This window comes from Macaca nemestrina, chromosome 3, assembly GCF_043159975.1.
Source record: "Macaca nemestrina isolate mMacNem1 chromosome 3, mMacNem.hap1, whole genome shotgun sequence".
NCBI classification, from domain to species: Eukaryota; Metazoa; Chordata; class Mammalia; order Primates; family Cercopithecidae; genus Macaca; species Macaca nemestrina.
Genome location: NC_092127.1, coordinates 24,024,134 through 24,035,449, shown reverse-complemented (window position 1 = coordinate 24,035,449; position 11,316 = coordinate 24,024,134). Strand labels below are relative to the sequence as shown.

The window sequence follows — 11,316 nt, the reverse complement described above, 5'->3', positions numbered from 1 at the left end:
TTTTAAAAAAGTTAACCCAAAACTGAACAGATAAATCTTATTATTGACCAATGACAAGAGGGCTGACCTACTGGGCTTTGGATACACAAACCTGTAGGAGTAGCTTTGAACTCTGTTCCCACAGGGTAAAGTGAACAGGTATGAGGGCTTTATACGCTATTTGAATTCTGCAAATAGGTGGACTCTAAGTGCATGAAAGAAGCCTTTGAAAACAATCATGGTTTCTGATAGCTTCTATGGCTACAGATTTTAGTAAGCCATAGACTTAGAGGACTCACAGAGACCCTGTGATCATGAACAAACCAAGATGCCCACATGCTCTGTGTCCAGATCTCACAAATGGCTGTAGGATAGATGACCCAAAATGCCACTACAAGACCTGCTACTGGAGAGACAACCCTTGGGTTGGGTGGAAGAAGCATAGACAAAACACGTATAAGTTCAAAGTTATAGAAATTCTCTGATGCAAGCTAAGCTCATAAACAGAATTCTAAAATTCATGAAGAAACTTAATAATAAGCAAGATAGTAAACAAAATATGTAGTAAGCACATAAACTCATTGTAGATAAAATTAATTTTAAGAAACAAGTTAATAATATGTATATTTAGATGTTCTCTGCAATAGGCCGACTGGTCCAAAACTAGCCACTCAGCTTAAATGACTATAAAATAGGACAAAATATACAAAATTACTGCTTTCAGCCTTGTGATTAAAGGTGTAAGACAGTGATTCCCAGTGGTGGGCAGTATATGATGCAAGCTGTGTGGTGTCCCTGACTTTCTGTTTGGAGGTACTTTCTAATCTACTGTACAAGCATGTGGAACTCAAATAAAGCACAGAGGGTTTGCTGAGTTGAAGTGCAGAGATCAAAGTTTGGGCTAGTGAAACAGCTGGGATGTATGAAGAAAGTTATCAGAGAGGAGAACACAGCAAAAAGAAGGAATTTGTGAAATCTAACTTACACATTCTCAGGGCAAGGCTCCACAGGAATAGGCTATATATATATATATATATATATATATATATATATATGTAGAGAGAGAGAGAGAGAGAGAGAGAGAGAGAGAGAACCTACCAGGGAGCTAAGAACACAGCAATTTCAATAGCTTGCAAAGGGCCGGAAGCTGTTGCAAACTTTAATTTTGACTAACTGGATGGAGGAATATCAGGAGACACTTGGGATTTCAGTAGAACCATCACTTAGGAATAGGGCTAACATATCCCTAGAGTAAAGGCAACTCTAGACCATGCTAACAATGTTTGAAAACAAGCCTTGAAAGGATTGAGCAGAGCTACACGTGAATGAACTGCCTACCAGAACAAAACAAAAGTTAAAGAAGACAACAAAATTCAGACATGCCATGCAGCAAGGCAGTACTCATAATGTCCAGCATACAATAGAAATTACTAGATATGTGAAGAAGAAGAGGAGGAAGAAAAGGAAAAAATCAGTGGTCCATAGCCAGGAGAAAAAATAGTAAAAAAACAGAGATTTAGCATTATGGAAATGATGAAGTTAGCACACAAGGACTACAGAATAGCTATGCAAAATGAATATAATAAGGAAATACAAAGGTAATCTCAGCAGAGAAAATGAAACCATATAAAAGAACCAAATGGAAATCTTTGAATTGAAAAGTACAAAATACAAAATGAAAAATACTATTACTTCTACAGCCGTAAACCTTGGTGTCTGTTTGGTTATAAATAAACAATTACATAATCCCTTCTAAGTGAGCATAGAAATGAAAAGTAAATATGAAAATTTACGGGTTATTCATAACACTAAGTCCTTGGAATCAAGAACAAGAAAACAGACAGAAGTTAAGCTAACTATTCTCTCAGCCCCTCTAACTCTGACCACAGGGCTTTGTGTCTCTGTTTTCATCTACATATGTGCTTCAAACTCTCTCTCTCCCTGTAGCATGATTTTCTCTGCAAACATGGTTGTCCCATATCATCCAAGTTTAAAGACTCAGTTGCAATATAAGCTAAGGAAATTATTTTCTCTCAATTTCAATTCCAAATTCCTATGGAAAAGAATCTAAGTGATTAAACCGAGATCAGATATTTATATCTGTCTTAATTTTCTACAGCTCTGGGGACCAGTTAGTGCTATCTGAACAAACATGACCACCAATGCCACTTTCAAAGATTTTTTTCTGAAAGAAAAAATACTCATTGAGTGAGTCTACCCTACAAGTCAGCATTACATGGACATCAATATACTTTGGTAGTTAGTTCTAAAAAGCAAAATATGCATTTCATGCCTTTTTAAAAATTAGATACAGTAAATACCATATTATCTGTATTGGCAAGCTTTAAACCTTTTATAAAGTACAGGAAATTACCATGTTCTTATAGAAGTTAAAAAAATAAGTTATGCAATAAAATGGAAAATCAATCTTTGTGTATTTTTTTTTATTAAGAAGATAAAGATAATGCTTCCTTTCCTTGGGCATAATAACTATATAAACCACTTAATACATCTTCATGTCAAGTGATCCTGCCTTCTAGGGTCTGATTGTCAAATGTAGATAAAAGCAACAGAAAACTAAGGGTCATAAATTCTAGTCACACAAGGCTGGAGCTATGGACTTTTCTCAAGCTGGTACATTTGTCCACACTTTGTCTGCAGGGCAGACTGCAATCCCTTGCTGTATGGCTTTTGAACCTAATCAGAAGCTAGTAAATACCCTGGGTTACCAAAGAAAGCGTTATTCTAAAGCGTGGGGGAATAAAGGAGACATACTGCTGACTTCCTGATTCTCCTCTTTGTTCTTGTTTCATTGATCTGAAAAAAAAAAATAGAGGATGTCAGAAAAAGTTGAAACCTATTCACGGTTGTGAAACTCTCTAAGAGCAACCTTCAAAAAAGAAATAATAGGAATTAGGGTTTAGAGATAATATGTAGACATTTAAGAAACTAATAAGAAGGGTGGAGGATGGGTATGATGAACAGTGCATACCAGCAGGATTAATTTAAGTAAAGCCCTACTAGTTTAGATGAGAAAAGAACATATTCTTAAGATCTTTGCTGGTTGGAAAGATGGACTGTGCAGAGTAAGAAGAGAATTGACATAATTCAATTGTTTTTATGGGTTCAGATGCCCAGAGGAGTGGAGACTTGGGGCTACAATTTTAAAGGACGGGTGAGATTCAATCATTTTGGCCTCACTATTTTGCCATGCTTACCATCTGAGATCACTTCCCCTTTTAAAATTTTTTTGTTTTGTTTAGCTTTGCTTTGTTTGCATGTTCAGCAATGCTGGGTATTATGGCTTCATTTGGCACTAACAGTGACCCTCAACTGTAAACGGAATGTAACACTGCCCTTTTGTGAATCACTTTGGACTCCCCTTATTTTGCAAATGGAGAGTCTTGACTTCTAATAAAACTTAGGAAATCCTTAGCAAGGGCTTTATTGTCTTATTAAAACTCCAGTAATTAGGGAAATCGGTCAGCCATCATCTCACTTTTGTGTGTGTGCTCTCCCACTATGCCAATTTGTCCATTCACCCATGGATTTGACATGTTCACAGGAATTTCTGCCTAGAGCAGTGAGAAAGTTGAAGCATGGATTCTTATTAGACTGATAAAATTAGACAGGACAAACCACTTAGAAAAATTCATTAGGAAATAACACTGAGTAAGAAAAGAAATGAGTAATTATTCTATAATCGTTCTGTTATTCTATAGCAGACTTTTAAGAAAACAACTGACTTGTTAAGTGTCAAAGCATTTATTTTTGAATAAATTATTCTCTCCACTCAGTGAAACTTACTCATATGTCAATGTAAAAATGGCCATCTTTATAGAACAAAGGATGATATCCAAGTTGCATTATAATCTGCCTGTTACTGTTACAGTGGTTATCATGATAATTTCTATTTCTGTACTTGTACATAATACACGGTTTTCAAAGCATTATCAAATAACACAAATAGCTAACAACAAAGGAAAAGTTTTAAAATTATGATGCATGAAGTTAAATATTTTCAAAAATGTTAATTGATCAAAAAGTGCTTTTTATAAAATTATGATTAAAAATAAGTACACAACCCTAAATACAGCATGATGCTAATTATATATGTGTGTGTATATATATATCTCTATTACTATCTTGTTTTAGTTTTTATATATATCTATTTCTCCACCTATAAATACATCTATATAGTCTAGAAAGTTATACAGTTGACCCTTGTATAACACAGGGGTCAGGAGCACTGGCTCCAGTACAGTAAAAAAATCCACATATAACTTTCGACTTCCCAGAAACTTAACTACTAATAGCCTCCTGTTAGCCAGAAACCTTACCAATGACTTAAACAGTCAATTAACATATATTCTGTATGTCGTATATACGGTGTACTGTGTTCTTTCCATAACATAAGCTTCACAAAAGCTTAAGAAGATTATAAGGAAAAGAAAATATATTTACTATTCATTAAGTGGAAGTGGATCATCATAAAGGTCTTCATCCTTATGGTCTTCAAGTTGAGTAGACTGAGTAAGATGAGGAAAAAGAGGTGCTGCTCTTGCTGTCTCAGGTGTGGCAGAGGAGGAAGAGGTGGAGGAGGTGGAAGGGGAGGCAGGAGAGGCAGGCACACTCAGTGTAACCTTTATTTAAACAACTCCACGTATAAGTGGACCCAAGCAGTTCTAACCTGTGTTGTTCAAGGTTCAACTGTATACCAAATGTTGAAGGTAAACAGTAGAATTTTTATTTTTTTATACTCTTTCTAAATTTTTTATCATCTATTAATATAACCAATGAACATTTATTTTGTTAAAAAATTGTTATTTATAACTTAACTATAATAACTTCTGTACATTTGCTAATACGATGGTTGAAAAGAATGAATCTTAAGAAAGTTGAGTTGAATCCCAGTGGCAATCTATTGCTATGTGAGGATAGCTCAGAACTCTGCCTCCAATGTTTGGCAAAAATAGTCTCCCCTGACTTTTTACAATGACTTGCTCTCAGATTTAAACCAATACAGTATTATCAACTTTGGATTTGGCAAATGTAGAGCTCATTTTCCTAATGGTTGATGACGGCTGTTGGTTTTGAGTCTTAGGAAATAGAAATTTGAAAGTGGCCACTCAGGTTCCAATCAAATTCAGACTTATTACAAAATTCTTATTACCCTGGAAAAATTATGGATAATAACTTTGAGTAAGAAGACCTGGGCTGACGTGCTGGCTCACGCCTGTAATCCCAGCACTTTGGGAGGCTGAGGGGGTGGATCCCTTGAGATCAGGAGTTCAAGACCAGCCTGGCCAACATGGTGAAACCTCATCTCTACTAAAAATACAAAAAAATTAGCCAAGCGTGGTGGTGCACGCCTGAAATCCCAGCTACTCAGGAGGCTGAGACAGGATAATCATTTGAACCCGGGAGGCGGAGTTTGCAGTGAGCCAAAATTGCTAATACATATATATTATTAACCAGGTTTCACCATATTGGCCAGACTGGTCTCGAATTCCTGAACTTGTGATCCACCCGCCTCAGCTTCCCAAAGTGCTGGGATTACAGGCGTGAGCCACTGTTCCCGGCCACTTTTTTTCTGATATACCAAAAAGTTGCTTCTGTCAACCTATGATTTGGCGTTGTAATCCTTATGTAAGATGATAGTAAGATTCATGACAATAAACAGCTCTGTGTAATTCATCATGTTATGGGGTCTAAAGAAATAGTTGGAAGGACATTGTAATTTTTATTTATACAGAGTACACTTTTTTGAGCTCCCATTAGAGAAATTTCTCTGAAATTTCAGAATCAGAAAATATTGGGTCTCCCCTTAGTAAGTGATTTGTTTTTATAGATACCACAAATCCTACAATTTTTCCTGTTTCTGTCTCGGCTTTGGTTTCTTGGAATCTTACCATCTTATTGTTTGCCCCTTCTAGTCATTGTTTTGCATATATTTTGGCATACATTTCCACATGCTGACCTTCTGACTTTTTCTGACTTGACACTGTCACATTGTCACAAGTTCTAGATTTATTTTCCACACACACATATACACACAAATGTTTTGGAGGCGAGGTATACATGCATATGCAGATAAGTATGCCTGAGGCTTTCATTGGGTTTCCACAGTTGTTCCTGCTTTGCTGATGAAGACTCTGAGGACTGATTCATTTAGCCAAGGTCACCTGGCTTGTAAAAATAGCTAGAGTTAGAACAGATTCTAGCTTTTTTCAAAGCAATCACACTACCCCTTTCTGTAGCTACTTTCAAAGGAAGCATCAAAAGAAACCCCTTAACTCCTTAATATGAGTAAGGAGCCTTCTCCATCATGAAATGCACACTAGTGGCTCAACAGACTTAAAATTCTCTAAGTTACCAAAACTTGAAGAATGGGAAATACCAACATTTTGCGGGTTTTACTGTGATTGCATCTATTCAGTATTAGAAAAATCCTAAATTTCATATGTATTTTATAATTATGAAAATAATGACACAATAATTCTTTTAAAAGTCCCTTGAAAATTTTAATTATCCAGAAACATAGTGGTTAAAAGTAAGTTCCTTTCATGATATCAGTCCTGTTCTGTATCAACTATGACTTGCTCTCTGGCAGATTGAAATATAGGGTCTAAGACATGCTTTAGCAGCAAAAAATGTAAAGGAGGCAATGCATAGCTTTCTTTTATTTAGAATGAATATTTGCTTAAGGTAGATAACTTTTCTTTTCCCATTACATTTTGCCTTAACATGTACTAGCATACTTACTGAAAAGATATGTTTCCTATACTATAACCTGCTAAGCATATAAATAATTTGTTGTCAACAATATTAAAACTCTTCTCTGTTGGTAGCAACACATGGGAAGAAGAGAAGGGTGAAGCACTCTAAAATCAAATTAGCAAAGAGAAGGAAAGTGAGCTCACTGCAGAAGGCCATGTGGTAGCCTTTCTACTACTGCAGTGGTAGATGGTCTCATATCTTTCCTACAATGGCAATACACGATGGTTTTTCCTGGAGCTCTTAGGCAACATCCATTGAACACATAGTTTACATTTCAAAAAATAAAGACTTATTTTTTGATGGAGTTTGGGCCATTTCAAACCTTCACAAGGAATTCCTAATTCTTTTTTCTTGTCTTTTCTTTTTTCTTTTTTTTTTTTGAGACGGAGTCTCATTCTGTTGTGCCCAGGCTGGAGTGTATTGGCACGATCTCAGCTCACTGCAACCCCACCTCCCAGGTTCACACGACTCTCGTGCCTTAGCCTCCTGAGTAGTTAGGATTACAGGCGCATGCCACCACACTCAGCTAATTTTTGTATTTTTAGTAGACACGGGGTTTCATCACGTTGACCAGGCTGGTCTTGAACTCCCAACATCAGGTGATCCACCCACCTCGGCCTCCCAAAGGGCTGGGATTATAGGCGTGAGCCACCGTTCCCGACCAGGAATTCATAATTCTTATCACAGAATCCAAATGGCTCAGTTTGAATTCTGAATATCGTACGGGAGTGAGAATGGTTTACAAGCCAGAGGCCATGTATTGAGTTTAGATACCCACTGATAAATTTGTGTTTGAGGAGGTCAGCAAAATATATCAAACTCTGACACTATTGGGTTACTCTGTAGAAACGTTTCCATGAAGTTTAAAGACCAATTTCTAGAAGGTCAGTTGGGGTTGTCCAGCACATAACATTTTCCGTATTTGCATTACTTTGGCTTTGTCACTTGAATATTCGCATGGGAGCCTGTGCTTTGTGGTTTAAGAGTTTTTTAGTTGCTTATTTCTCAACTTAAGCAATAATCCTCTTTTGCTGACAGCTCTTTAGTTACTGTAGAAATGATTGTGTTGTCATAAACACAGCTTTAGGACTTCAGGTGGGAGGGGGAGAATCAGAGGGTGTTCAACAAAAAGCTCATGTTTCCACCCAAACACGCCCACCTAAGTACTTGCAGAAGGCTCAGGGAAAACAGAAGCAGAATTCTTTTCCCTGCTCCACTTTTCAAAGTTCCTTATGTGGAATCAGATGCTTTTAATACATTTCAAAAGAGTCTTCCATTTAACCTCCAAAAATAAACAAACCACAATTCTGCTCCCCATTTCTCCCTCAATTTAATCATTTGTTCCAATTTTCCTACCTTTGAAATCAGATGATTCAGCTCCTCTTTCTGTCTTAACAGTTTGGAATAATTCAAATTTCAGAAGCTCATGCTTGATTCTTCTACTTTCCTTACTTTTATATTGTAATAGTCTTCATCTGTTTTCTATCACTTAATTTCTTTTCTGATTTGGATCTCTTTCCTTTAATTTTCCTTGAGGGTTATTCTCTTTTGTCTGTTTTCTCTTTTGTATAATTCTCACTCTCCATTCATGCTCCAAGCAAATGGACCTTTTCTGCCATGATTTCACACTCCTTTTGAAACTTTCCTCACCCATGTTCCACTTTCTGCTTTTAAGTCAGTAATAAGATATTATTTGAAGCATGGCTCAGATCTCATATTTTAAAAGAATTTCTTTACCTACACTGACTTCTAGCAGACTCTACGTCAGCTATGTCCCTAACTGCTTCTCTGACAGAACTTCGCATGGCTTCCCTTCTCTTCTGTCTGTTTTTTTTATGGCTTCCCAATGCAGTATTGACAAAAGAGAAAGGGCTTTGGGTCCACACCTGTATGGGTTCGAGTCTCAACTCTGTCACAGCTGCATGATCATGAGTAGATTACTTTGCATCTGGATTTCCTTATGTGTAAAATGGTAGTAATTTTACACAAGATTTTAGAAATGATTACAAGAGAGCATTAGAGCATAGACTGTGAGTCATACTGAGTGTTCAGTGTTACACATTTTTTTTTTAGTCTTCAGATAATTTTGGCATTGTTTTGCTGCTAAAGAGATTGCCAGAAGATCAGAGTGGTATGTAGCACATGAACAGTTTCCAAGAGAAAAGACTTACATTGCATGGTCTCTTCTTTGTCTTTTTTTCACCTATCAGGCACACATCTATTTGGCTTTTTTTTTGGTATTAAAATTATGAAATATTCAAACATAAAGTATAACAAAACAATATATGTCTACGATCATCCACATATAGCTTGAACAAATCTTAGCATTCTGTCATAATCATATCAAATGTTCATGTTAAAGAAATAAACTATTTTAGATTTGGTTAAAACCTTCTGTGTCTCTTCCCTAATGTCATTTTTCTCTCTCCCTTTCCAGAGATGGAACCATCCTGAACTTGCTCTTGATCATTCTTATTTATATATTTTTACTTTTACTATACATATGTGTATCTATATAAAACATAAGACTCTATTCTGCATATTTTAAACTACATATGTGTAATATACTGTATATATTTTACAACTTGCCATTTTGTTTAACATTTTTTGTTGGATTTACCACACGTGCCGTATCATGTTGTTCCGTTTTGCGCATTTCTATTGCAGCCCAGTATGCCATTGTATGAATGTGTTGCAGTCATAGTGCAATTGGAAGACTAAGTGGAATGGATGATTCTAATGTAACCCAAGGACAAAATCTGTTTCAACTCCAGTAATGAACTCAGCACAGCGGCTTGCTTCAGTGATACCTTGGGATACCAGGAACAGCTCCACCTGTTCTGTGAAGATGAGGGGCAGCTCATCTGCTGGCACAGTGAGCAGGCACCATAGCACGAAGGGCATACCACAGCTCTTGTTGAAGATGAATGCCGGGGCTACAAGGAAAAGCTCCAGAAAGTTGTGACAAAATTGAGGCAACTTGAAGAGGAGTGTGCAGAGCAGAAGTTGTTCACAGCAATGCACATAACTAAATGGAAAATAAGTACAGAGTTTATTTGGGCCAAGTTTGAGGACTGCAACTCAAAAGCATAGATTTAAGTTGTCCAGATTATACACACTCACTGCATGAATTTAGACAGCAATAATGGAAATTGCAATTTTATGTCTCCTCATGAGAAGACACAAATGCAGAGATAAAAAAATCGAGTTTGACTTTGAGAATCTCCAGAGTTTCCTACATGAGGAGGAGAAGTCTTATCTCTGGAGACAGGAGAAAGAAGAACAATAGACTCTGAGTAGACTGAGGGACCATAGGACCAGTCTGGGCTGAATTCAAGAGCCACATGCTGGAACTGGAGGAAAAATGTCAGAACTCACTCCAAAAATTGCTGCAGAATGTGAATGACACTGTGAGTAGGAGTTGGGTTGTGAAGCTGGAAACATCAGAGGTCTTCTCCTTGGAGCTTCATACTATGTGCAACATTTTTGAGCTTTATTTCCTGTAATGTGAAGAAAATGTTAAGGAGCCATCAAGAGATGGGGTTTTGCCATGTTGCCCAGGCTGGTTTTGAACTCTTGCACTCAAGTGATCCACCTGCCTTAGCCTCCTACAGTACTGGAATTACAGTCAAGGTGACTCTGGATCCAGATACAGCTCATGGTGAACTAATTCTGCCTGAGGATCGGAGACAAGTGACTTGTGGATATCCCCAGGACCATCACAGCACTCCTTCCAGTAGATTCAGTGCCTTCCCCTGTGTCCTGGGTTGTGAGGGCTTCACCTCTCAGGAAGATGTTCCTTCGAAATGGATGTTGGAGAAGGAACCGGGTGGGATTTAGGAGTTTCTATGGAAATGTGCAGAGAGGCACTGGCATGAAGCAAGAACCTCAGTTTGGATTGTGGACCCTCAGACTATGCAAAAAGAAATGCTATGTAGCCCTTACATCTCCCTTAACTTCCCTTCATCTGTGTGAACAGCCGTTGGTTGTGGGAGTGTTTCTGGACTCTGAGGCTGGAGTTGTATCCTTTTACAACATGAGTGCTGGCTACCACATCTTCACCTTCCCAAAGGCTTCCTTCTCTGACACTCACCGGCCCTGTTTCCATATTTGTCAATATTCTCCTTTGTTCCTGCCTCCCTCAGATGGTTAAGGAAAAGAGCAAAGTCTCATTGGTTTAACCAGCACAGAGAATATAATGTAAATCCCATAATGACCTATATATATATATATATATAGAGAGAGAGAGAGAGAGAGAGCATGCAAAATAGCCTGTATCTGGCTTTTTAGAATATGACTAATAAATAGCTCTTGTGAGTTTTTCATTAAAGAATTTAAAGATGAATCTACCAAAGTTCACTACTTAAAGGAAATGTATAAATGTGATTCTTTACATCTATTTTTTGTTTTTTCTCTTGATTTGCAATAGATTAAAAGTGAATAATGTTATCATTTTATGTTGTTTCATGGGTTCAGCAACCTTTCATATATCTTTATTGGGCCAGTAGTAAGTTGAAAGTAAATGTTTGTTAAAATGAAATTTGACTCATACAATAA

The 11,316-nt window shown here is 37.1% G+C and overlaps 1 pseudogene; it reads left to right on the top strand.

Annotated features, from left to right (window-relative positions):
* The first annotated feature begins 2,131 nt into the window (after positions 1–2,131).
* Positions 2,132–10,912, top strand: LOC105466764 (E3 ubiquitin-protein ligase TRIM38-like; annotated as a pseudogene).
* Positions 10,913–11,316: the final 404 nt, after the last annotated feature.